The sequence below is a fragment of the Pristis pectinata genome, chromosome 27 (genome assembly GCF_009764475.1).
Source record: "Pristis pectinata isolate sPriPec2 chromosome 27, sPriPec2.1.pri, whole genome shotgun sequence".
NCBI lineage: Eukaryota > Metazoa > Chordata > Chondrichthyes > Rhinopristiformes > Pristidae > Pristis > Pristis pectinata.
In genome coordinates this window covers 13,278,395-13,304,379 of record NC_067431.1, presented here as the reverse complement: position 1 = coordinate 13,304,379, position 25,985 = coordinate 13,278,395, and the positions used below count along the sequence as shown (strand labels likewise).

Genomic DNA, 25,985 nt, shown 5'->3' with positions numbered 1-25,985 from the left:
CAGCTAAAGTGCACATTCTGTCTCCACCTTCTACATGATTGACATTGGCACAACAAATGGTAATTGTGAGTGGGGGGGGGGGGGGGGAAATAATCAGCTCCCAGAGTATAGATTTTAACCCACTTTATGGAAAAATTGAAAAACACACAGAATATTATCTTGAAGTCTGTGGCTGATGAAATGGTGTACTCTTGTTACACAATATTCAACAATGATAAAGAAAAATCAATCCAAGGAATTCCTGTCATTAGCTTAGTTGTATTACTTGTTATCTCAATTAATTTTATGTAGAGTATTGAGATAGAACCCAGTAATGTTGGGGTTATTTTCAGTAGATCAAATTTGTATACATCTGTCACCAGAATTCAGTTAAACACAGGCCTGTTTTGTCAAGCATTAAGTGGTGACTCCTGCCTCCAGTAAGGAAGGCAGGATGTGCCAGTAATTACTGCTTTGGTAAGGGCCAAAATAATTGGTTGAGTGTTCATTCCCAAAATGCTCATCCAACTTGATTTCTCTTTCCACCTGTGCTAATTGAGAGCTAAAGTCGTATTCATTTTGCATATATTAATGATTCATCTTAGCTGAAACTGATACATTGCAAAGAGACAAACGGAAGGTTCCATTCTTGATATTGACTGACAAGATAAATACACAATGTATATAAAACACTTCAGATGCTGGAAATCTGAAATATAAAGAGAAAATTCTGGAAACACTCAGCTGGTCAGGCAGCACCTGTGGGGGGAAAAAAACAGTAAATATTTCAAGTTGGACACCCTTTGTCAGAAATAGAGAAGAATAGATGATTTAAATTGCAAAGAAGGTGGTGGGTGAGATGGACAAACTGAACCTGTGATAAGCTATGGCCAGATTGATCTGAATTGCCTTTTGTGGATCTGCTAGTGTTGATTTGCTGGTGCCACCATGATCCTAAATGCTGAGGTCCTGCTTGCCAGCTGTACCTTTCCCAGATAAGTAATGTATGGTCATAGAACTAGAACACATCCTTCACATTATAACTGAAAAAAACTTAGCGTGTCAGATAAGCAATGCCCCTGGCTTGGCCAGCTGTCAAAAAATATTGAATATTTCTTTATAGGATCATTTAAGACCTATTAACTATATCCAAGCAATTAACAATTTTTAAAAAGTATTAATATTGAAAAACTTTTTTAATTAAAACAAACCGCATGATATTAATCTTCCTCAGTCATTTCTATACAATGAAATGTATAGGCTTGCTGCTTCCATGCCAGGTCTAATTATGGCCCAGGTTCAGTGGGCTAACGTCCCAGTGTGACTGTTGGGAATTGTTGCAGGTTTGCAGTCTGCAACTGGACTTCATGAGGAACATAATATCAGTGTAGTTTGGCAACTCCCTGTGAGGAGTTCAGGACACCTGTATCTGTGCAGACTCCCAAGATTGGTGGCATGTGGAGAAATGCCAACATAGCCAAGCAAGTAGTGGCTCATCACTTGTGAGAGCAGGAGAACACTAGTCCATCAGCCTCAGTCCTTGAGTTATGCAGCTAAAGAATGAAAATTCCTGGTCCAAACATTGCATGCATTCATCTGCTTCCTCATTCTTTCTCTAGTTCAGCTGGTGTTCATTGACTACCCAAGTGCTCAGGGTAGTTGTTCCTCTGCAGGCAAAGCAGCAGGTAAATTGGGTGAGAGGTTTGCTGCTTCTACAACACTAAAAATGGTAGCTGCTTTCTGGATGACAGCTATGCAAGCTAAGGAAAACCATGTTTCAAAAGGCTATCAGTATGACTGCCATTTGCACAACACTTGTGTGACATAGTATCAGTCCTACCACAATAGCAGAAGGCATTGTTCACTGGTAGACTCTAACTTATTTTTGCCTGTGCAATTTCAGTTGTTTTAATTTTTATTCATTTTCTTCCTGTTTCAGTCTCTGGCCAAGAGGTAGAAAATTACTCCCAGATCTGTACTGATTTCTTGATGAGTCAAGGGAGTGCATATGATATCCTGGATAGAAAAGGAAGATTTGTATTAATGTGGAATCCTCTAGACTTAGAGTGCATTTTACAGCCAATGAGATACTTAATACTCTGAAGACCAAAGATTAGAAATCCATGCTATTGTGAATTGTTAATATAAAACTTTGACTGACCTTCCACACCATCTCTCCACACTCCTCCTCCCCCCACAACCCCTCCCTTCTCCTCCCTCTCCCCCCCCCCCCCCCCCCAACCACCACCAATATAACTGAGTTACTCCACCATGCCTTTGATTTAGGGAGACCAGACACTGCAGATGCTGAGATCTGGAGCAAAAAAATAAACTGCTGGAGCAAATCAGTAGGTCGGGCAACATCTGTGGAGGGAATGGGATGGTCAACATTTCGGGTTGAGACTCTGCATCAGGACTGAGAATGTAAGGAGGAGATGGCCAGTATAAATAGATGGGTAGGGATGAGGCAGGAGCTGGCGAATGATGGGTGGATCCAGGTGAGGAGGGTTTGATGGACAGATGGAGCCAGGTTTTGAGGGGTGGAGACAGTGACAGGGGCTGGGAGGTGGAGATGACACAAGGCTGCAGATTATAGTATCTGATAAGAATGGAAGGTGGTGAGAGGAACCAGACAAGGGAGGGATTCTGGGCAAAAGAGGGGAAAGGATAGGGAACTGAGTGGATGGAGTGACAGGCAGACCAAGTGGGGAAGGTGAAGGAAGCTGGGAAGCCAAGGGCTTGGGAGTAGGGGCTGTGGAAAGAAGGGGATGTGAGAGGAGCTGGGTGGATCAGGAGAGGGAAAGGAAAAGAGGGGGGTGAAAATGACCTGAAATTGGGGAATTCAATGTTCTTGCTATTGAGTTGTAGACTACCCAGATGGAGTATGAGGTGCTCTGCATTTGGCCTCACCCTGGCAGTGGAAGAGGCTGAAGACAGGCAGGCCAGTGTAGGAGTGAGGAGGGGAGTTCAAATGGCTTGAAATGGGAGCTCCAGATGGCCATTGCAGACAGCACAGGTGCTTGGCAAAGTAGCCCAGTACGCACTTGGTCTCACTGATGTAGAGGAGGCCACATCGCAAGCACTGAATGCAAAGAGATGAGGTTGGAGGAGGTGTACATGAATCTCTGCCTTACCTGGAAGGGCTGTTTTGGTCCCTGAATGGTGGTGAGGGAGGTGGTGTAGGGACAGGTGATACATCTCCTCTGGTTGAAAGGGAAAGTGCAGGGGACTGAGAGGAATGAATAAACCAGAGAGTGAAAGTAGAAAAGAATGGGGAGGGGAAGAAGTGACTGGTGGTGGGATCATGTTGCAGCTGGAGGAAATGACAGAATGATGTGCTGGATGTGGAGGCCGGTAGGGTGAAAGTTAAGGACCAAAGGAACTCTACCTCTGTTCCATCTTGGGGGCAGGTTCCATCAACCAGATCAGAGAGAAAGCCATGTTTCCTGAAGGACGACATTTCAGATGTCCTGGAACAGGAAGTCTTGTGTTGGGAACTGATGTAGTGGAGATGGAGAAACCTAGAGAAGGGATGGTGTCCTTACAAGAGACAGGGTCGGAGGAGGTATAGTCCAGGTAGCTGTGGGAGTCAGTGGGTTTATTAAACATCAGTCAATAGTTTGTCTCCTGAGATAGAGTTCCAGAAAGGGGAGCGAAGTGTCAGAAATAGTCCAAATAAATTTGAGGGTGGGGTGGAAGTTAGTAGCAAAGTTGATAAAAATTGAGTTCAACGCAAGTGCAGGAAGCAGCACCAATGCAGTCATTGATGTAGTGGAGAAAGAGTTGGGGAGCGGTGCCAGAGTAGGTTTGGAACAAGGATTGCTTCATGTAACCAAAGAAAGGCAGGTATAGCTGGGATCCATGCAAATGCCCATGGCTACACCTTTGATCTGTAGAAAATGGAAGGAATTAAAAGATGTCATTCAGGGTGAAATTTTCTCCAGGCAAAGAAGAGTTGGTTAAGGGGAACTGGTTGGAGCTATGTTCTAGAAGAAACTGAGGGCCCTAAGGCTGTCCTGATGGGGAGTGGAGGTGCATAGGGACTGGATGTCCATGGTGAAGATGAGGTGGTGGGATTTGGGAAATTGGAAGCTGTTAAAATGGTGGAGAGCAAGCCAGTGTCCTGAATGTAGGTGAGAAGGGACTGGACAAGATAGTCCAGGTATGAGGAGATAAGTGGGGCAGGAGCAGGCAGAAACAATGGGCCTACCAAGGCAGTCTTGTCTGTGGATCTTGGAGGAGATAGGAGTGGGCATTATGGGGTTGTGGCACCATCAGGTTGGAGGCTGTGGAAGGGAAATCTCCTGGTGCAATGAGATCTGTGAGGAAACGGGAGACGGTGACCTGGTGTTCGTTGGTGGGAACAAGTGGAGTGGAGCAAATGGAGAGCAGTGAGGTTGGAGTAGGTGAGGGGAGTGGCAAGATCAAGGCATTTGATGTCACATTGGCAACTGGAAATGAAAAGGTTGAGAGAGGGTGAAAGGCCAGTGGGCTTGTTGAAGAGTGTTGGAGATGGGTAAAAGGGTTATCAGTGGGGTAAGGACTCCTTGCCAAAGAAGTAGCATGGAGGAGGAGGTGACAGAAGAGAACATCATGCCGGGCTCAGAATTCATTGAGGTGTGGGCCTAGGGGCACAAAGGTGAGGACTCTGCTGAGGACAGACCACTCAGCATCAGAGTTGAGGAGATTGGGGGGAATGGTAAAGGCATGGCAGGGGTTGGAGCTGTGGCCAGGTGTGGCATCAGAAGAGGGGGCACTATAATGTGTTGGGTGAAAGGGGCTCAGGAGAGAAGGGGGGGAATAGGTTGAAGGGGGTGGGGTATGAGATTGGAGGGGGGGTGTGGTTGATGTGTGTGGTGGGATTGGCAATGGGGAAGAGCAGGAAGGCCTTGTGCAGTGTTGGGGGCCAGGAGGTGGGTAGGGGAGGGGGATGATTCCATTATCTGTGGCCCTTTGTTGCCTCCATTATCACCTCCCAGCCTCTGTTGCTATCTCCACCCAACCCTCCTCCACCTGGATCTATCTGCCCATCAAACCCTCTTCACCTGAATCCATCTATCTTTCACTGGCTCCTGCCTAATCCCTCCCCCTTGTGTCTATATACATGCTATTTCCTGTTCAAGTTAATTGTCATGGGCATACATACCTGGGGTATAAATGCAATGAAAATTAGCTTTTTGCAGCAGCACAGTACATTATAGACATGGCAAACATAAGTTCCATACGCTCCTAGTCTTGATGCAGGGTCTCAATCTGAAATGTCGACCATCCTTCTGCCTCCACAGTTGCTGCCTGACCTGCTGAGATCTTTCAGTAGTTCGTTCTATGGCTTTGTATTTTGGGACTAGAATGTGTGATCCATATTTGACATTTCAGTACGCTACAAGGCACACTGCATTGAGGGAGGTCTGTATTTTTAATAAAGAATTAAACTAAGGCCTAATGTATGTGCCGATGATCCTTTCTGATCACTTGCGAAGACCAGGGATTTCTCCCTAGATCTTAATCTATGTTGAAATATTCACCAACAGAAACAGATTAAGTGGTCAGTTAGCTGGTCAGTTATGTTTCTCAAGGATAAATATATTTTGGAGAGAAGTTTGAAGAAGATCAGTGAAAGATCTTATTAATTCTGAAGAGGTAGTGACAGCCCTTGATGGTCTAATAAAGTAAGACCCATATTGGGTGAGTTTTAAGACACTTTTCTTTTTCTCGTTAAAGAAATGCCTTCCTTTGGATGGCCTTCCTAATAGAAGTGAAACAAACTAAGAACAGAATTGGTAGATATCATTGTCAGCTGTTTCTAGGAATTGAGCCAATAGTCACAGCAGTATAAAGTAAGCAAAATATCTTCATACTCCTGTATTAAGTCACTTGTTTAATAGCTATCCCACTTAATTTCAACCCATTTTACATATGCTTATCTCTGAAGAATGTGCTTCTCAAGCAAATTGCAGGCTTGTCTACTAAGTTCAAGACATTAAAAGTTCTATTGCTGGTGAGTTATGTATTGGCCTCATTATGGCTCTGAGCTCTGCTTGTCTTTGGGGCATGTTCTGCCCTGACTTCCATTACTGAGTTCGTAGTCCAGTACAACATATTTGAAGCAACCTGAACAACATGTATAATAACTAAAGCTTTTCAGTGGGAGTTGCTCTGCCTTCATGTGCAGTGTGTTTTGCTTGATACAGATGAACAGTGATTGATAGTTTCCAATCTAAAGCATCATTGGAGGTTTTAAAACATCATATTCTCTTGGTATAGAAGAGTAGCTGTAGAAATGGAGACAATGAGAAGGAGACTGCTCATTTCTAAGATGCAGATAGTATTCAGAGAAAATCTAATTTTACCTTTATGAATTTCTTATCAAATTTCTCCATGTTAGTTTCCAAAATGTTTATTCTGCAAAGCTACATTTCCAAATGTTCACTGGACTGACAATAAGTAAAATAATCCAGATCATGCATAATACATGAATTTGCATCTCATCTTGTTGATTGGAATGTTTCATAGTGCTTCACTTTCTGATTTACTTTCAGGCACAGAGGCTTATTTATGGTAAAATGCAAATACAACTTCTCAGAACAACAGAAATGAGTGAACAGTTATTCTGTTCCTTCTGGCTGCTTTGGCTGCGAATGAAATATTAGGAAATTAATTTTGATGTGGATGAGCACAGTAATAGATTTTGGTTGGGGGAATAAGGAAGCACATACCTAATGGAAAAAAGAATCTAAATAGGATAATTATCAAATCATAGAAATTTGTGTCAGAAATGGAAACCATTCTGTGTCCATGCCAGCCAAATAAGAGCTATTTTAGCTCTTATTACATCCCAACTTTTGATTCATAAACATGAAAGTTATACATTTAAGGTGATCATCTAGGTCATTCCAGGTATTTGACAGAACAGACAGATTATAGCTACATGAACCATCAAAAAAAATAATGTGGGTTAATACCATTTAAAATAAAGAAACATTGGGATTCACCTCTAAAGAATCATAAAATAGAGGATATTTCAAATGAGTGAACATTGATTACAGTACTGAGCATCATTCCAAACATTTGTCTATAAAATGCAAGGAAGAAGACATGTAGAAAAGAAACTAAAATGAGACAGGAACTGAAATGTAATTTGGACGAAGCAATACTAAACAACTGCAGTAATGGCAGATGTATCCTTTGGATGAGAAGTTAACCCCAGGACTGACAAGATTGGGACCACTTTTCTGCATAAGTGTAAGAGGGAGGGGCGATTTGATAAATAGCATTATGATTCTGAAAAGGTTTGATAGAGCCAACTTTGAAGATGCCTCCACTTATGTATCCAGAATATATGATGGTCACTGGTAATTCATTGAAAAAAATTAAAATTAACATCTTTACTTGAAAACTGGTTAAAATGTGGAACACAGTTTTACAAAGCATTTCATGCATTTGAGGAAAAGAGGTAAACAAAGGAAAGAATAGAAAACTATGATGCTTGGGTTGGATGAAGAGGGGAGCAGAGATGTCATTGGGCTGACTGGCCTGTTCTTATTTTGTGTATTCTATGTAATTCTCTTTAGTACTGGCAAGACCACATGAACTTTTAATTGTGTTACAGATTTTCCAACTTTTGCCCCCACTACTGGTGTGGTCAAGTCAATCCTCAGATTAATTTCTCATCCAAAAGATATCAGATCTGATGAAGATGCAGTCCCTTAAATTTGCATGCTACCAATTTACATGATGACTACTTTTGAATCCAACTATATTACTCATTGATTGTTCCATGCCACTGACTGATAAAATGCCCATATACATGAACATAAGAACAAAAAAGCACTCCTCAGCCATGAGGAAAATGTATTTGACACCAACTATTCAAGCAAAGTTAAATAATTGACTTGTAGCATTATAGGACAGAAAATTGGCTCTTTAACATAAATTATTAGCTGTTTTGGTAAATTTTGGTAAATTATAGGTAATTAGTGTGGCCAATTTAGTTTTGGCATGCTAAAATCATTTTGGACAAAAATTTATATACAGAAATCACTGCTTTGAGTTAATATCCTCGCATGACTTGGCTCTTGAATTTCCAATCTTTCATTCTCCTGGGTTTCCCTAATCTTCCAACAGTTATGTCGGGAGAATGAAGATTCCCTATGGAAATTCCATTCTGGATGTTTGGGTAAAATGACTACTTTTTACAGTAGAAAGTAGAAAATATCAATCAAAATAAAGGAACAGTGGGTTGAACAATCTTGAATCAAGAAACCAGACAGTTTAATAATTGGCATCATTGTTTACCATGCTAAGTTTCCATTGAAATAATTTTGAAAGGGAAAGCTATAATTGACAATTCTAATTGGTAAGTTATGAAAATCAACATTTCTCACACATGGTAGACTTTATGCAGTATTTGGTATTGTCATTTCCTATATTTTTCTGCTTTTTCCAATATTGCATGGAAACAGTATTCTTGATCATTTTTTTAAAAAAAATATGAAAATAACATTGTTCCCCATTTGTTCTTTTCTCCAGCACAGTCACAACAACCTACCACTCTGATTCTTCATGTACAAAATCCCCACCCCCCCCCAGCTCAACTTCATAAACACAATCCTTCTGAATAGATCTATGAAATGTCTGACATGTAAATACACTGTAAAGCTTCAATACTCCACTATCTGATTCTTCAGAAATCCCAATTGTTCAGCATCTGGCTAACGGGGAACTGATTCCTATGCTCTGGGCCTTGGTTCTCACTCTCCCTTTAACTAACTGTGGCCCTGTTTCTATGAGCTTAGCTCCCATGCTTTCATGTAGCACACTAGAGCCCCACTTCCCTTTATGCATCTGTAATGGTTCCTGCATTCTCATTATCACATTGGGGCCAAAGTTTCTGTGCTCCCTTTGACACACCAGAGCCCTGGTTCCCACACTTCCATTAATCCAATCCAGTGCTATCTTTAACACACCACAGCTGCGGTTTCTGCACTCCCTTTAAACTCATTAAGATTCCAGTTCCTGTACTCTTTAATATTACTGGGTTCACTGGAAAATTTGTTATAGTACTGTTAACATCTTAAACAAAAAGTGAATTAAAAATATGTTGAAATATTAATTGGAATAATATCCAACAGTCCCAAAATCCACCAGTCCAGTACCACCAAAGTCCTGAACCTGCCCAATCAAGAGTTTTACTGTAATATTCTTCATGTTTCCTCTGGTTGAGGAAACTGTCCTTAAAAAAAAAACTTTACTGGTTGCAAAAATATTTTGGTTCCACTGAGACTTTGGCCTTGAACATAAGGTATAAAAGCAACAATCTAATATATTGAGATTTCTTCCTCAAATGTTGGATTGTTTCCTTACTTCCCATGTTGAAAATAAATCATTCATTGAGCAGGACCCTTTACTTATTCTACATAAGCACAGTTGGAGAAATGGCAGCTGAAGCTTTGTCATTACCAAGGATCCTGAATCAAGCTTCACAATCAGACATCTGTAAAAAAGGTGGCTTAAGGCAATAGATTTAGGCAGGAACCTTTTTGGTGCTTATCCCAAATATTCATGATGTTAGCCATCTATTCATGAGAAGCATTCCAAGGTAAAATACGGTGATTGTATTCTGACTGAATTCATCATCCCTTTATAATTTTAATTCAGTGACTTGTATTTAATTAAGAGGTGCACAGAGAAGAAAGCTAACGCATATGCCTGGAGTATTTTTAAAGCAAATGATCTGATATTTGCATGTTTATGTACAGCATAAGCAATCTGATAATTCTGACACAGTTGTAACTTGATCAAAGGCATACTTTAGGCTAGTTAGCCCATCAATTTCTGCAGATACTGGAGCTATTTAACTGATTTGATTAACATTTTATTTAATTTTTGCCAACAATACTGTGCTCAATCAACTTTAACTTGAAATAACTTCAGTGCAATCATTAGATAACTTTTACATTAACTTCACAAAGCTGAAGAGAGTACTAGCTCTTTGAAAATGGATGGAGGTTTGTCTGAGCTACATTAATTCAGGATATAGCAGGACCTCCACAGTCTATAGATGTCATCTATATATTATTGGTTAAACTATTGTAGATGAGAATGCAGATGCTGGAATCTGGAGCAAAAATAAACTGAAGAAACTTGGTAGGTCAGGCAGCATCTGTCTGAGGGATAGTAGACATTTCAGGTCGAGACCCTTCATCAATACTATATCTTTGCTTCTACACGTGCTGCCTGACCCACTGAGTTCCTCCAGCAGTTTGCTATTAGTAGATTGTAAATGTATCATTATGCTGTAACAATTCCAAATAAAACATTGGCTAGAAACTTAGTGCAATGGTACTCAAAAGATGAAAATGTACTTTTTCTTCAACTTGTCTATCTTCATTCTTGGGGTATGTTAGTGTCAAACATTCACAAAGTCAAAATAAAAACAAGATGCTGGAAATATTCAGGTCAGGGAGTATCTGTGGAGAGAGAATCAGTCTTAAGATTGGTCTTTGACCTGAAGTGTTAACTCTGTCTTCACAGATGCTCCCTGACCATCTGAACTGTTTCCTGCATATCCTATTTTAGATTGTCTTTATATTTTCGTTCAGTGTAGCCATTGGCTCCCAGAGCTAGCTTGTTGAAGGACTCCATTCCCTTCTATTAGTTTTTCTGTCTCCATTGCTGCTGATCTGCTTTCCCTTTTTACTCAACTGAGTGTTCCACCACCACCTCCCCACCCCCAAATTATAAGTGCCTTGGATGAACACTTGAGCATTATGGTTACCTTGGCTAACTGCCTCATGCTGATTCCTCTGAACTTACCTGGTCCTATTTACAACTCCTCTGCATTCAACACTTGTTTCTTGTAACATACTTTTTCACCATCCACTATCATCCCCATTGTCCATTAATTTCCCTGTCCTCCACCTTATTGCCCTGCCCCATGTTCTTACATGCTCTCCTCACAATTTCTGCATTTAAAACTTAATTTATCTCTAAATTTTTCCAGTTTTGATGATGGATCCTGGGCCTGGTATATGAATCCAAGTTCATTGTACAGATATAGCTTGACCTGTTGCATTTTTCCATTTTGTTTTGGTTTTATTTCAGATTTCCAGCATTTGTACCATTGAACCAAGACTTCCCTGGCTAACAATGGAATGATGTGTGAAATCTGTGGATCTAAGAGCTGAGATTGCACTCTCCTGTTTAGAATTCTGATTTGGACTAAGAAAATTTGTTGTCTTCTCCTATAAAATTGTAATCCAAATCTATCCATCCAATCTTGTGTAGCAAAACAAATAAAAGGAATGGACTGAACACCATAATAATCATTCTGCAACTACATAGCATTTATTCCCAGTTTCTACTTTATATCAGTGGTACAAACTGATTTTCTCTTTGAAGCCTCAGCCACAGCAAGCATAAAGTGTTGGCCTTTAAGGGACTATTATAACCTGAGGACACATTAGATGATGCTACAGTGCAAGTGAGGAGAGATTGCAAGTGAGGTTTGTTGAGCAGGGATGGGAGGATTAAAAGGCAATTGAAACACAAGTGTCTTGGTCAGATTTTTAAGTTTAAACTCTGCTAAAATGAATAAATCCCTGAGGCTTCAGGACTTTATTACAAACTGACACACAAACATAATTGGAGCATGGTGCTTGAAGGATCAGTGTTATTAATTTCTTTGCCAAATAGAATTCATTTCAAGTGTGGATAGTAATTTTGAGGAGGCCAGTTTTTATCCCTCTGCTAATAATGTCATATGCCAACGTACACTGTGAACTTGCTGTGTTGCTCAAGCATCAAATAATCTTTTGTCTCCTGTCACTTCTTTCTTTACTCAGTGAAAGCATTAGCAGTAGGGCTTCCAAGAAGTTGGAAGAGAGGCAATAAATTTATAAGGTTTGAGAAATGTACAAGTTTGGGTTCCCAGCAAAACATCATATGGATCAGTCAGAAAGGAGAACTAATGAATCCTTTGAGTATTGTCTTTCATTTGATCAGAAACAGCATAGTCTGGCAAGTAGATGTGGAGATCATAATGTGCAATTGAGTCATGGCTGTTTGCAATAACAGCAGTAGATAGGCTTTGTGTTGTCCATTCATTATGATGATTGCTGCTTTCAGCCAGTGTTAACTGTGTAGTTCATTGGCTGCACACATCCTCAGTGTCTCCATAATGTAAGGCACTAATTAAAACAAGTGTGCACCGTATAAGAGAGCTGCTCAGGCTGAGGTTCCTCTCCTCAGAGTTGAGGATGACTTGTTTCTCAAGTTCTGAGGATTCTATGTTGCATTTATCCTCCAGTAAATCTGCAGATTCTGCGTCAGATGGAACAGATTGAGCTTCCTTGTGCAAGTGGATGAGTTTTTTGTTTTGCTGAGCACTCCTTTGGAACTTGTGCTTGGCCTTCAAAGACACAAAGCACTTGGTGCTTTCCTGATGCTTCACCAGTTAGATCACTGTTGATCCAAGGATTCCCAAGCATTCTATGAAGGAAAGGGCACTGAGTGTCCTTTCTCTTAGCTATTGGCAGTGGGAATCCACAGCAATTATAGTAGGAGGTAGGATAGATATCCCTTAGCCAAAGGGAGTCAAGATGGCTCTAATGCATTCAAAAACATGCATGAGAGCAGAGTCAACACCAGGATTCCAGGGCAGAGGAGCTGGAAGAAGCCTTCAAAAAGAGTTAAAAGACCTCAGATGAGTGGTCATGGATATTTCTGAAAATACCATTTGCTACTGATCACAATGCAGATCTCAACCACTGCTAAATTCACCACATTCCTATCACTCGCCTTCAGCAGCTGTTTAAGACTCACACCTGACCACTTGTACTGCAGCTCATGCTCAAACAATGAGAACTGCAGCACACAGATCTCACAGCTTGGAGGTACTGCCAACTAATCAACTGTGACAGCTGTATCATCCAAACAGATTAATCAACTCTTTCTTGTAACAGTGCCCTGCAACTTGCCCAAGGCAGTATCTGAAGCCTAACTATCTTCAGCAGTTTCATTAATGAGTTTCTCTCCATTACAAAGTCAGAAGTAGGTGTGTTCACTTATTATTTCTCAATGTTATGAGTCCTATCAGTGTTTAAACACTCAACTTGATCAATGATGCTCATTTCAGGTTTAGCCATGACCATGCATCTCCAAGCCTCATTACCACCTCAGTCCAAGCATGGACCAAGGAACTGAATGGTGAGGAGAGTGTGATTGACCTTGATGTCGAGGCATCAGGACCCCTGATAAAACTGGAGCCAAAGGGGAAAAGCTCCAATGGTTAGAATCATACCTTATCAAAGGAAGATGGTTCTGATGGGAGCCAATTGACACAGCCCCAGGACAACATCACATGGTGCATCTGACTGCTTGCTCTGCCCTTAGACTCGCTGGAGGAGCGTGGGGGGTGGTTTCATAATGTCATGAGCTGAGAATGTGAATGCATGTTCTAAGCAGCCCCGTAGCTTTATTCTGGCCCTGGCAATATCTAGCACACTTCCATTCATGTGAATAAGGTTGCTGACCTTTGCCAAAAAGGTGAGTGAAAATCGCATGCAGATGTACAGGCAGAAGAGATTTAGTTCAGTTTGGCATCACGTTCAGCATAGACATCGTGGGCCGAAGGGTCTGTTCCTGTGCTGTACTGTTCTATGTTCTAAATGAATCAATCCCCTTCATTTGATTAATTATCAGGCAACACCTAGTCACAAACGAGCAATCACTTCTTAAATCTCCTCATTGATATCTTTCATTTTTAAAAGTAAAGATTCGTACAGTCAGCCCACAAAGTAAATACAAAGTAGAAAAAAGTATTTTAGTTAGTAATTTGTATTTAAATTGCATAGGTTTCATGTGATTTTAAGTGATTTCTTCTATTTTTGATTTTCCAATTTTTTTTATTTTGGTATTGGTTTATTATTGTCACTTGTACTGAGGTACAGTGAAAAACTTGTCTTGCATACCATTTGCATGGATCAATTCATTATACAGTGCATTGAGGTAGCACAGGGTAAAAACAATAACAGAATACAGAGTAAAGTGTAATACTTAGCAGCATAGAATTTAAATTTAAAAGGGTAGAACAATTATAGTAAAAGTAATGAGTCGATCTGCAGAGAGTAGCTTACAACGAGTCGCCACACTCCGGCACCATCTTGCAGAGGCTATATTTATGCTTTTTAATTATTATTTTTAAATATGTTTTTGCATTTTCTAAGTGTTCTTGATCATCAGAGACATTGAAGGCCAGTGGAAAAGGCCTTTGATGGTATTTCTGTCAGACGGCTATTAGTGTGGTCACTGGACAGGGCCTCAGGATCTGCCCCTGTGATCCTTTGGTTACTTGCACTCCACTCGGCCTCATGGAATGGCTGGGAGGATGGTAAGGGTCACAAGGTGGCCAGCACAATCCTATCCACAGCATTACTCTGTGCCTTTGCCATTGATGTCCCAAGGATTCACCAGCGAACAGAAGATCAACTAAACCTGTTGTGTAAATACTGTGTCCACAAGTGAACGACTTACCTCTGGCCTCATCAAAGCCTTTCTACCATCAACAAGGCACAAGTCAGGAGCACGGTGGAATGTCCTCCACTTGCTTGGATGAGTGTGGCTCCAACAACACAGAAGAAGCTTGACACCATCTCAGACAAAGCTGCCAGTTTGCTTGGTACCCCATCCACCACCCTGAACAGTTATTCCCTCCATTACTGGTGCACCATGGCTATTGTCTGCCACCAACAAAATGCACTGCAGTACTCCAACAGTAAACCAACAGCATCTAGCAGCCAAAAGAATAATGCAGCAGGACTATGAGAACACCAACAGCGCTACTTCAAGTCGTGCAGCATCTGGATAGAAATGTATCGCCTTTCCCTCATCGTCAGCTCAAAATCTTGGAATTCTATCCAGGTACATCAAAGGAGTTTGTTATCACATGAAGAGAAAGACTTGCATGATGTGGTATCTTTCATGGTACTTTAAAAGCACTTTATAACCAATGAAGGTTTTTGGAGTGGAACCATTATTGTAATGTCAGACAAATTGTGGACACCAAACTCCAGCAACCTGATGATTATTAGATAATCTGTTTTAGTAATGGTGATAGAGGAATGCATGTCATCTCAGGGTATGATTGAGAAGACCATATAGGAAGATACAAGATAGATATTTATTTGTTAGTCACATCTACATCAAAACACAGTGAAGTGCACCTTTTTGCGTTACTGAGAATGTTCTGGGGCAGCCCGCAAGTATCGCCATGCTTCCGGCACCAACATAGCATGCCCACAGTTCCTAACATGTATGTCTTTGGAATGTGGGAGGAAACCAGAGGACACTGAGGAAACCCACGCAGACATGGAGAGAACGTACAAATTCCTTATAGCAGTCGGAATTGAGCCCGGGTCGCTGGCACCGTAAAGCATTACGCTAACCACTACACTACCATGTTTTCACTTTGTTGGCTGATTGTCCTGAGTTTTTACTTTTTAAAAAATGAAGGAGATCAAATGGGAGATTTAAGAAGTGATTGCTCACTTCTGCCTCGATGTTACCTGGTAATTAATCAGATGAAGGGAATTGTTGCATCTGCTTTTCTACTGAAGTCCTCACTGTGAATTCTTGTGCTAACTCTAACTAAGCCAGAGATGGAATATTCTTGCTTTAACCACTGACCAAAAAAATAAGGAGTGCACCATTCTTTTCAGACCTTGCTTGGTTTCACCAGTTAATAATTTACTTAATATTAGCACCATTTTCTGAAGCCGGTTGGCAGCTTAAGAAAGGTTTTGTAAAATTTAAATCATCTGGCAATTGACATCCTCTGATATGATTAAGTGCCAGTAGTAAATTGTGTGTTCTTTTGCCAAATAGAATTTAGCCTGGATGATTGACAGGTTTGACCTTCAGTCATGCTTTTCAGTCCCAAAGCTCTAGGTTTTTGGAGGAATGTACACATGCATCTATTATTGTTTGATTAATTATACATGGAGGAAGGAAACAATAGTAATTTGTGATGAAGCAAAGGTTAAACTCTGCATCAAACTCATCAGATGTTCTGTGCAACAGCAGAAAGTGGTTTCATTTCCTAAACCAAGCTTCCTATGAATCAGTATTAATGCAACACTCCCAGTGTACAGGTACTGCCATCAGCATTCAGCCTCAGTGTTTGAATTTCAAAGGACAGTAAATTGGCATATAAAATTCTTTGTGGTATGGAATTAGTTGAATTTATCATGAACAACACTCTTAAATGCAAATGGCATGAAACATTCATCTTTCTTTCTCCTGGGAAAGAAAATGATTGTCCTTTTTCTATATTACTGAAAACTCAAGACAACCTGGAACCATTGAACTGACTGTAGCTATTGTGGCGACCAGCTCTGAAATCATGCTCTGATCATTGTATGATGACAGCAGATGAGAGAAACAGAACAAAAAGTGCAAGTTGCATTGTGTTGCTCGTGTCTCAGTAGATGGTGTTGTCGTTCAGATCAAGTGTTTCAGGTAGGCACACCACTACTTGCTTTCTCCTCTCTAAGTCACATGTGTCTGAAGTACATTGCTGAATCAAAATCCTGGACATCTGTATCCAACAATATTGTGGGAGTACTTTCATAGAATGCACTGTAACACTTTGAGAAAATGTGACTGCCACTTTCTCAAGACCAACTAGAGTTGGGCAATAGAGTCATGGAGAGAGACAGCATGGAACCAGGCCCTTCAGCCCACTGAGTCCACACTGACCATCAACCACCTATTTGCACCACTGTATGTTAATCCCATTTTTTATTCTCCCTACATTCTTATCAACTCACCTACACAACTGGGGAAATTTACACTGGTCAATTAACCTACCAACCCACACATCTTTGGACATGCAAGGAAACTGGACTACCAAGAGGAAACCCACATGGTCACAGGGAGAACATGCAAACTCCACACAGATAGAATGATGCTCATATCCCACAAATGAATGGGAGAAAATAATGTTCCCCCCACCCCCCATTCATATGGATCTAATTGGCTCTAGTTTGGAGGAGGCACCCTGACTAATGTTTATTTCATGACTGGCAGTACTAAAACTGATTACCTATGGATTATCACTTTGTTGTTTGTGGGACCTGGTTGCATGCCGTGTTTTCTATCTTACAACTTTTGACTTTCAAAGCACTAGTGATTGTAAAATGTTATGTGATGTCCTCATGACATCATATTATGTGTTACATTAATGCAAGTTTTCTTTCTTCATTCTTACAACAACTTGTCTGTTGTTGTCATCCAAACAATCGCTGCTCCAACTCTCAAACATGAAAATGATTTCTTTGCTATCCTTGCAGATTATTTACTCTACCCAAACCTTTTCCCCTAATTTATTTTATATACTTCTGAAACTGAAACAAAAACCCCACTAACTGATGTTTTCCTCCAGCTGTGATCTGCAGCTGGATACATATAATAACACAATTTTTAGTTGTAGTAGGTGTCACATTTTCAATTAACGGTGCAATCTATCAGTGCAAACTTGTAAATTTATATTTCTGCAAATATTGCAAGTTAGTCACATGAATAGATATGATCCCAAATAGCACAGACCACTTTGTACTCTGTGTTAATGGGAAAGAAATAAAGCTGGGCCTTTTTGAGGACTCCCTCTTTAATCTGCTTGGCCTTCTGGCAGCAAGAACCAGTGAAAGTTCAGGCAAACAGAAACAGGCCTCACATGCTATCTCTGAAAACATTTTTTTTCCAAAATTAAACTTCATTCATAATAAAAGAAATATATACAAAAGGAGGACACAGTGGAAAAACTCCTTACATTCTTAGTGTCACTTGGTCTGTGCATTCAGAGTTGCTGGTTCTATACATAGTAATATTAGCACAGTTTTTTATACATGACACCATTGCTACTTGTTGGCCCCCTGGAGTGATACACCCTTCTGTTGTTTGAGGGGCTTCTACACTGGACTCAGCCCCTCTATCCAATAGCAGAAGGACTTTAGACTGTGGTCCTTCCCCACAGAACCTTTGCATTGGCTGCACCAAGCTTCATTGCATCCCTCAGCATGTACTCCTGCAGTCTGAAATGTGTTGGTTGGCAGCATTCCCTTATGAACATCATGCTGTGCTGGAAGACCAACAAACTTTGGGCAGACCAAAGGGCATCTTTCACTGAATTCATGATCTTCCAACAGCACTTGATGTCCATGTGTGTGTCCCTGGGAACTGCCTGTAAATCAGAGTCCTCAGCTACTTAGGATGCACCATGACAAGGCACCTTTTATCCTTCACCAGACACCTTTAGTAAATCCACAGGCTGAAAAGAGGGATGACCATCCTGAAGGTAGTGAGCATTGAGAGTGATATACTGACCATACAGGAATGACCTGCCAGGGAGGGCTCCCCTCACTGCTAGCCAAGTGTGTTCTTGGTGCTATTGTTGAATGTTGGTGCTGTGTATTCTGCCAGATGATTTGGACAATCTGTTCAGGGAACTACGTCACAGTAGCCTTCGTTTCCTTATCCTGCAGCCTTTGTCCCAGTGTCTGCAGAACATTCCATGCTGACAACTTCCTGATGGACTTGTGGTCAAAAGTCTTTGTCTGGAAGAAGTTTTCCCATAAAGAACAGGTAGTGCAGCAAAGTCCAGCTAACTATCAGAAGCAAGACATTTCTCTAAGGAAATTAACATTTTGCTACCCACCATGGTGTGAATAGTATGTACACTGCTGGAAACTTCCATTTTGAACAATGCCATTCAAACTTGACGAAGGTTGTCATGTCCAACTCTAGGCAGTAAAGGCTTGCAGGAAGGTCAGTCAGTTGTGGCCAAATAACAAACAGTTTTATATTGCAAGAACATTTGAACATTTTCAATATAACAAGGAACATGAAGTCTGATTGGACATAAAAAGTATGAGGTATTCAGCCTTCAGGTTTTAGTTGTGGTGTGGAAAAGTTGAAGGCTTTAAGCCACAAGTAGTCAAAATCATTTGATATGTTTCTGGAGAGACAAAACAAATATCTATTATCAAATCAGCAGTGGTTGGTACAACAATGTATCCAAAGGTATAAATCATGATGCATGTTGTTGTTAAAGGTACATACATGATACCCAATCATCTAACATTTTACTTATAATGGCAGGAACTCTAGGTCTGTGCTGCTGTATCAAACATGTTTGTACACTGTCTGGTTAGCACCAACACTCCCTCACATCAGTGTTACTTACATTCAGGACTGTTCCATTGGTTTCCAACCCGGTCTCCCTCCATAACCTCTCGTTTGTCAAATCGCTTCACCAAGGGCCACCTTACCCACTGATTCTTTCCCAGTTGACAGAAAATCTTTTCCATCCTCAAATCCTTAGCCGAGGCTCTATTGGTAGTCAGAAAGTTGTGGGGACAAGGCCCACTGAGAGACTTGAACGCATAAGAGGAGCACTGCACTGTAGAAATTGTGCCACTAAAACAATATACTCAAGTGCATATAAAGGTCTCCTTGGAACTATTCACAGAAGAACAGAGGTCTACCATGTGATCTAGCTGATGCTTACCTTTAGCTAACATCTCTAAAACAGATTATCTGATTACTATCATATTCCTGTGTTGATTAATTCTATTATTTTTCCATGATACAACACTGACCATATTTCAAAAGTACTTTATTGGCTGTAAAGCACTTGGGAACATTACAAGGCCATGCAAGCATTTCTTTCCCAAATTTAAAATCTTCATCATTGTCTTCAAGTCTCCTCATTCCCTACCACCCTTGCCCCTTTTACCTCTATCCTCATTACACCCCCTAGATCAATTGGACTCCTGTATCTTGTGTATCCATCATTCCTTCATCAACTATCGTTCCTTAGCCCACTCTCTGGAACTCACTACTTCTTTTCTCTCGGTATCTCCCTTCTCTCAAACGTAATCAACAAAATCTCCATCATTGACCAAGCTTTTGGTCAAATGTCCCAATTTCTCTTTTGCCACCTCAGCAAAACATTTTTCATAAGCCATCCATGAAGAACAAAAGGTGCTCTGTTCCCATTTCATGATCATGTTTAAATATGGCTGGTGTGTATGTTTTCTCTTCTTGCCTATTCCCTCTGTTTATGAAGTTGCCAACTTGTGGTGACATCGGCTGCCTTCTGGTGTCACTGAAATGATCATCTTCACATGCTGGCTCAGTAATGAGTGGCCACTTTTTTATGTTAGGCAATGTTAATGAGCCTGATCCAGCTTTCAGTTGATGATGTGCATGTCTACCATGTGGATCTACTTTCTCACTGGTAAAATGGGAAACTTCCTTCTTTTTCAGGTTCTCCAGAAATCCTATTTCTTGGAACAAACTTTTGGCCATCAATCCCAATGTCAGATGGAGAGTTTTTTTTTAAAACTATGTCAAGAATATTAGATAAATGAAGAGTTATGAGATTAGATGGTGACAGAAGGGAGCTATGGATCAAAAATGCTGACACAGATTAGTTTGCTGAGTGGGATGTTTTACAGACACGAATACTTTTAACAACACTGAACTGTTTAGTTTCCTTTTTCACATTATACAATCATTTTTTTTTTCGGGTGATTGCACAGTGCTCTATTGTTTTTCTAAAAGCCCTTTAGATTAAAGTAACAAAGGTATTTTCTTGAATAAAGAAAGGATTGACTGGATAACTTTGCTACTCATGCTTAGTAACATAGATGCACTCCCAGCTCACATCCAAATAACTAAAACTGTACAAATAAAATGACAACAGACAGTAGGTCCATCTGTCAGTGCTTGTCTGATTATCACATGACTTCATTATAGTTCTGATTATCAAATGAAGCAATCATATTCCTGTAACCAAATACATTATAGGGAGAAATATCTAAAAATAATCTTCCTTTTTATAATTTGAATTTATTAAATTGGTATTCATTGTTATAGATAGGAACATGCAATATTTTGTCCACTTAATGGTCTGGATAAGTCTTAACTGAAGTAAATTATTATTTTGCATTAAATGTTTTAGTCTTAATCACAGGACATTTGTGATAATAACTAACAAAAAAAAATAAGAGCAATAAACTACCTAGGCAGGGATTAACTAGGAGGTAGAAGGCAGGGATCATTCATAAATATAGCAATATTTAAATATTGCCATGTTTATGAATAAATTAAACAAAAGAATCAAGTTGTACATCCAAGTTGCCTCTGACACTACGGCAAAGAATGCCGACAAGAATAAAAAAAGTTGGAAAGGTACAGTAAACGAGTGGCAAAAACTGTGTGAAATGGGTTTTAATGCAGGGAAGTGGCTCTAAGAAAGAGAACAGAGTATCTTCTAAAGGGTGAGAAGCTCAGAGGAATGATAGAGATAAGCCTGGGATAATAAACAGTAAGACACTTCTGAGTTATCTTTAAGCAATTGGAATTTCTCAAACTTCCACTGGTCTTCATATCACTCCTTTAAATTTTAATATTAAGGATGTTTCTTTAGCAGTGTTAAAATACAATTGTATATTTAGTGGAAAGTCTATTATTTAAATCCATGAATGATAAAATCAATGGTCCCAGAAGAATTCTTTTGCAGCCATTCTGTTCATTCCAGGAACTGGTTTTGACCCAGAGAGCCAGCTAATTTACCTCTTCTTCCTCCTGAAAAGACTGCAATAGGTTTAACTATCTCCTGAAATCTCAGCTTAACAGATGCAGTAAGTCATTTAAATAGCCATTTATTGGTTGCTGTGATTTGTTAGCATTTTTAGTTTGATTCAATATTTATTGATTGTCACATGTTTAACTGGACGAATAGTTTTCAAAATGTTGCTGCTTTTAAGGCCCCCCGTCTTTTAAAGAAAAAGAGCAGTTTGAATTGCTCTCATCGCATTAGTGATGCATTTAAATGGGAGATGTATTGTTCATTTGGAGCTAGTAAATAAATACTACAATCCATAAATTAAATAATGTCATCTAGTTCTGTGGATGTGTACGAGATGCTGTATTCAATTCTGGTTTTGACCAGAAATCAATTTTAAAACTTTCATTCATGACATGGTGATGTGAGTACTCAGGACAGCTAGAAAAAAATTCAGGTACAAAGTGACTACCAGATGGACAGACAAAAAGATTCAAGGATGTTCTCAAAGATGCCTGAAAAATGCAACGGTCTCCCTCATTCCTGAGAATTTCTGGCCCACGACCACTCAAAGTGTAGGAGCACTTGAGGTGGTATTGAGAGCCTCAAGGTAATGTATCAGAAGCACAGAGGGTCTGTGTAAGGGGTGGAAGGAGTACACCACCTCAAACTACCCACCTGCCCACTCTGTCAGTTAGCCCCTGCACCACCTGCAGAAGAGTGTATGGTTCTCACACTAGCTTCAATCATTTCTAAATCTACAAAACCAGAGTGGAATCAACATATCCTTGATTCTGGGGGAACTGCCTTAGATAAAGACTAAAACATAACTTTTGTGCAAACATTTGATCAAATAACCCAATTACTCTATGGTCAATGGTAAGTCAAATGTGGTTTTCCAGCTTTTTGTTACCCATCCACTTTCCATACAATTCCTATGGAGATTTTTCACTAGAAACTTACTCAACCATCCAGAGTTGGTAGTACTCCTGATGGGCAAGTAATTGGGTACTTCAATACCCTATCAAGTTAAAGTATTGTTAATGAGCAACACAGACCCTGATCCATGGAACTAGAATATTGAAGTATTTGTTATGTGGGTAAAGGATCAAAAGAAAAATTTTAAAAAGTATTAAATTTAAAATCTCCAAAGATATTTAAGATATAAACACGGTCTCATTGTTTAAAAAAATAATTTTCAGATTTGTTTTGTTGCGTTTAGTTAAAACTTACCTGCTCTTTAATAGGGTACTTACAGAGCAACGGAGAATTTGCAGCCTTTTCTGATGTGATTCGTTCCTATCTGTGAGGACAGCACAGTGATCTCAAACATTGGATGGTGTGTTCCTTAGTTTCCGATGGAGAAGGACATCGGAGACACCATCTTCCAGATCACTGCATTTTACTGATCAAATCCCAATGTAAGTAATGGTGACTACTCTAACTTCACCATTTTTGGGCTGTTTTAGCAGCAGAAATAAGCTTGCAACATGAATAGTAACTTCAGTCATCTGCAATAAAAAGGAACTTTGCATTTTAAATGTGCTAGAAATGGGAATAGATCATTCAAAAGATAAATGAGCAGAATATGGTGTTATTTGCATTTTCTCTTGTGATGGATAATTTTGATTTACTTTTCTCCCTCATGGGGATGGCTAAGGTAGGTACGAGTGATTCTGCTTTACCTTGTATTAAATGAAGCAAACATTTTTGTTTAGTAATACATTAAAATATAACCTATGCATCAAAAAAATATTTATTATAAAAAGATGCCAATGGTACACTTTACATAAAGTCAAGGTAGTCTGGACTAATGGGTTTCACTCCAGAGGAGATTAAGCTATGTTTATCCCCTTTCTAGGGTGCCACTGAAGTATGGCAACCTAACATAACGTACAGAAAATTGCTTTCAGCCAATGAGTGATGAATGGGCAAACCAGAAGCTTAGTCAATGCCACCCTCTTTGTGGCCAGGAGTAATTATATTTTTTCTAACTAATAAAGCAGTATTGAGAGAAATTCCCAAGGATTAATTGAGAATATAGATCTGTTAGAGTGCTGAAGATTCAGTTCTATAGCTTGCATCTACTCAAACATCCATCATCCAGTAAAATAAATCCTTCAATGTAATTTACCTGCAACATTTTGCACACCTTGAGTTAAACAGAATATATTACCATCACTAACAGCTTTTTTTGTGTCAAGTTACAATCCTGATTTGTACTGCAATGCTACAAAACATTCTGTTTCTGTTTCCTTTATAGTACATCTTTTGAGTCAAAGTACTAATGGTATTATTTCAAGGAAGAAGGTGAGAGAAACACCTTTTGATATTCTGGGGAGCAATATTTGATCCTCAGTCACTAAAATAGCTTCTCTGCACATTTTCTTGTTGCTGTTTATGGGAGATAATTTGTCTGCCACGTTCCCAACATTACAACAAGACCCTTGAAAAGTACTATATTTTTTGTAATGGACTTAGAATATCCAGAATTCACAATAGGTGCTATAAATGTGCAAGTGTGTCTTCTTCCTTTCAAATGATAGCAAAATTAAGTACATTAACACACAATGGACATCCTCCACTTTCACTGTCTCAATGTCACAAAATACTGTGAATATATTTAAATGTGGAACAGAATTGCAAAGATTGGTAATCATGATTACGGATTATGAATTAAATAGAGGTCCAGATTTCAATGTAAATTCCAAGAATATAGGTGTGATAGGATTATGCATGAATGAATGCACACAAGTGAATCTATATTACATTACAAATAGGAACTTGCGCTTAGAAGTATTTTCAAGGCTGGAGGAAACTCTTGGGGTTTGGTTCAAACTCAAGTTCTTTGAGTTAACCTTGAATGTGCTCCACATCATCAATTATTCTCTGTGGCACATCAGGAGGTTCAGAAATAAGCATAAAGCATTTGAGAAAAACTGAAATAAACCTATTAACAACACTTGCTGAACCTTTCCTACTACCTCTGCCTCAGGATAACAACATACCATGTTATGCATTTTCATTTGTATGAAGATAAGTTCTTTTAAGAGTCTTGTGTGTAAAACAGTCTGGTGGCCACCCAGTGAATTATGAATTCCAGCTTTGCTCATGTGTGATCCCTTGTAAGTATTATTAAAATATTGCAGGAAAAAAGGTGTCAAAATCACAAGACTATTTAAAGCATATAAAGGGTAGAAAAGATTGCAGTTTGTTGCTATGGTATATCATTGTAAGGCAATTATTAATTACACATTGTACTATGGAGCTAGGCAAGTATTGGTTAGATTATTTAGGGGCTGGATAACAATATTTAATCTTTGCCACTATCCCATTCTTCCTGCAATGGTTCAACAGTTGTAGCAATGCAGCACATTTATCCAAATAATATACCAGAATATCAACTCTGTGGGGGGGGGGGGGGGGTGGATATTGCTGTCTGGACTTGAAGACAGCTGTCTGGTCAGCTGCATTGAGCACTTCCTGGACACCATGCTAACCAGCATCAACTGCTTTGCACAGGAAAGAGGACATTGAGCTGCTTTGTATCCTGCTATCTGCTAGCCTTGAGAGACTTCTGAAGGTACTCCTGTGAGTGACTTAGAGCCAAATCAATTATTGAAGCCACTTTTTTGTTGACACATGAATCTGCTAACTGGCTTTGAATTTGTTAACGTGCATTGAAATCGCTGCTCTAGGTCCTATTCTACTGCCTGCATGTTAATAATGCATGCAGATATTTAGTTGGAAGCTTCTGTATAAATTAAAAGGCAAGCTTCATATTTCAGGTCTGGGATCCTTCATCAGAACTGAAAGAGAAAAACAAGTTAGTTTAGCAGCAGAGAATGTGGGGACAGGCAATGGGTGGAACAAAGGGAGAGAAGTAACAGGGAGAGGATTGAAATAATCATTTCATTCAGAGAGACTTTGTTCTACCTATTGCCCTCCCTCACTTTCTCTGCCTCCTAAACTAACTTTTCTCTTTTTCTCAGTCCTAGTGAAGGATCCCAAACCCCTTCCATGGATGCTGCCTGACCTGAGATTTTCCAGCATTTTCTGCTTTTATTTTAGATTTCCAGCACTTTATTTTTAATGTACAAATTAAAATCTGGTTAAAATCCATGAAAGAAAATGGTTCTGAAGGGAGTAAAGCTGGCCTTGTCAGAGACACTCAATGCAAGGCTTTTTAAATAGATGACTTTTAAAAAAAACAATTAATGATGATGTATCTGCAGTACTGACAGGAAGTTGTGCTCCCTGCCATGCACAAGGTATAGTGGCTGTGAAAGCAACTGCAACCCAAAATATTTTGCCTATTTTGCCTCTGAATTCTTCCAGAGTACTCCTGCAGACTCTTCTAGTCTTGTCCATATGTGCA

At 39.7% G+C, this 25,985-nt stretch overlaps 1 long non-coding RNA gene across 1 annotated transcript in view; it reads left to right on the top strand.

Moving 5' to 3' along the window:
* The window catches only part of LOC127583759 (uncharacterized), a 199,831-nt gene that overhangs the window by 69,579 nt on the left and 104,267 nt on the right, over positions 1–25,985 (top strand). Inside the window, exon 2 of the long non-coding RNA XR_007958295.1 lies at positions 22,855–23,028. This is a non-coding gene — a long non-coding RNA (uncharacterized LOC127583759). The remainder of the gene's footprint in view (positions 1–22,854; positions 23,029–25,985) is intronic.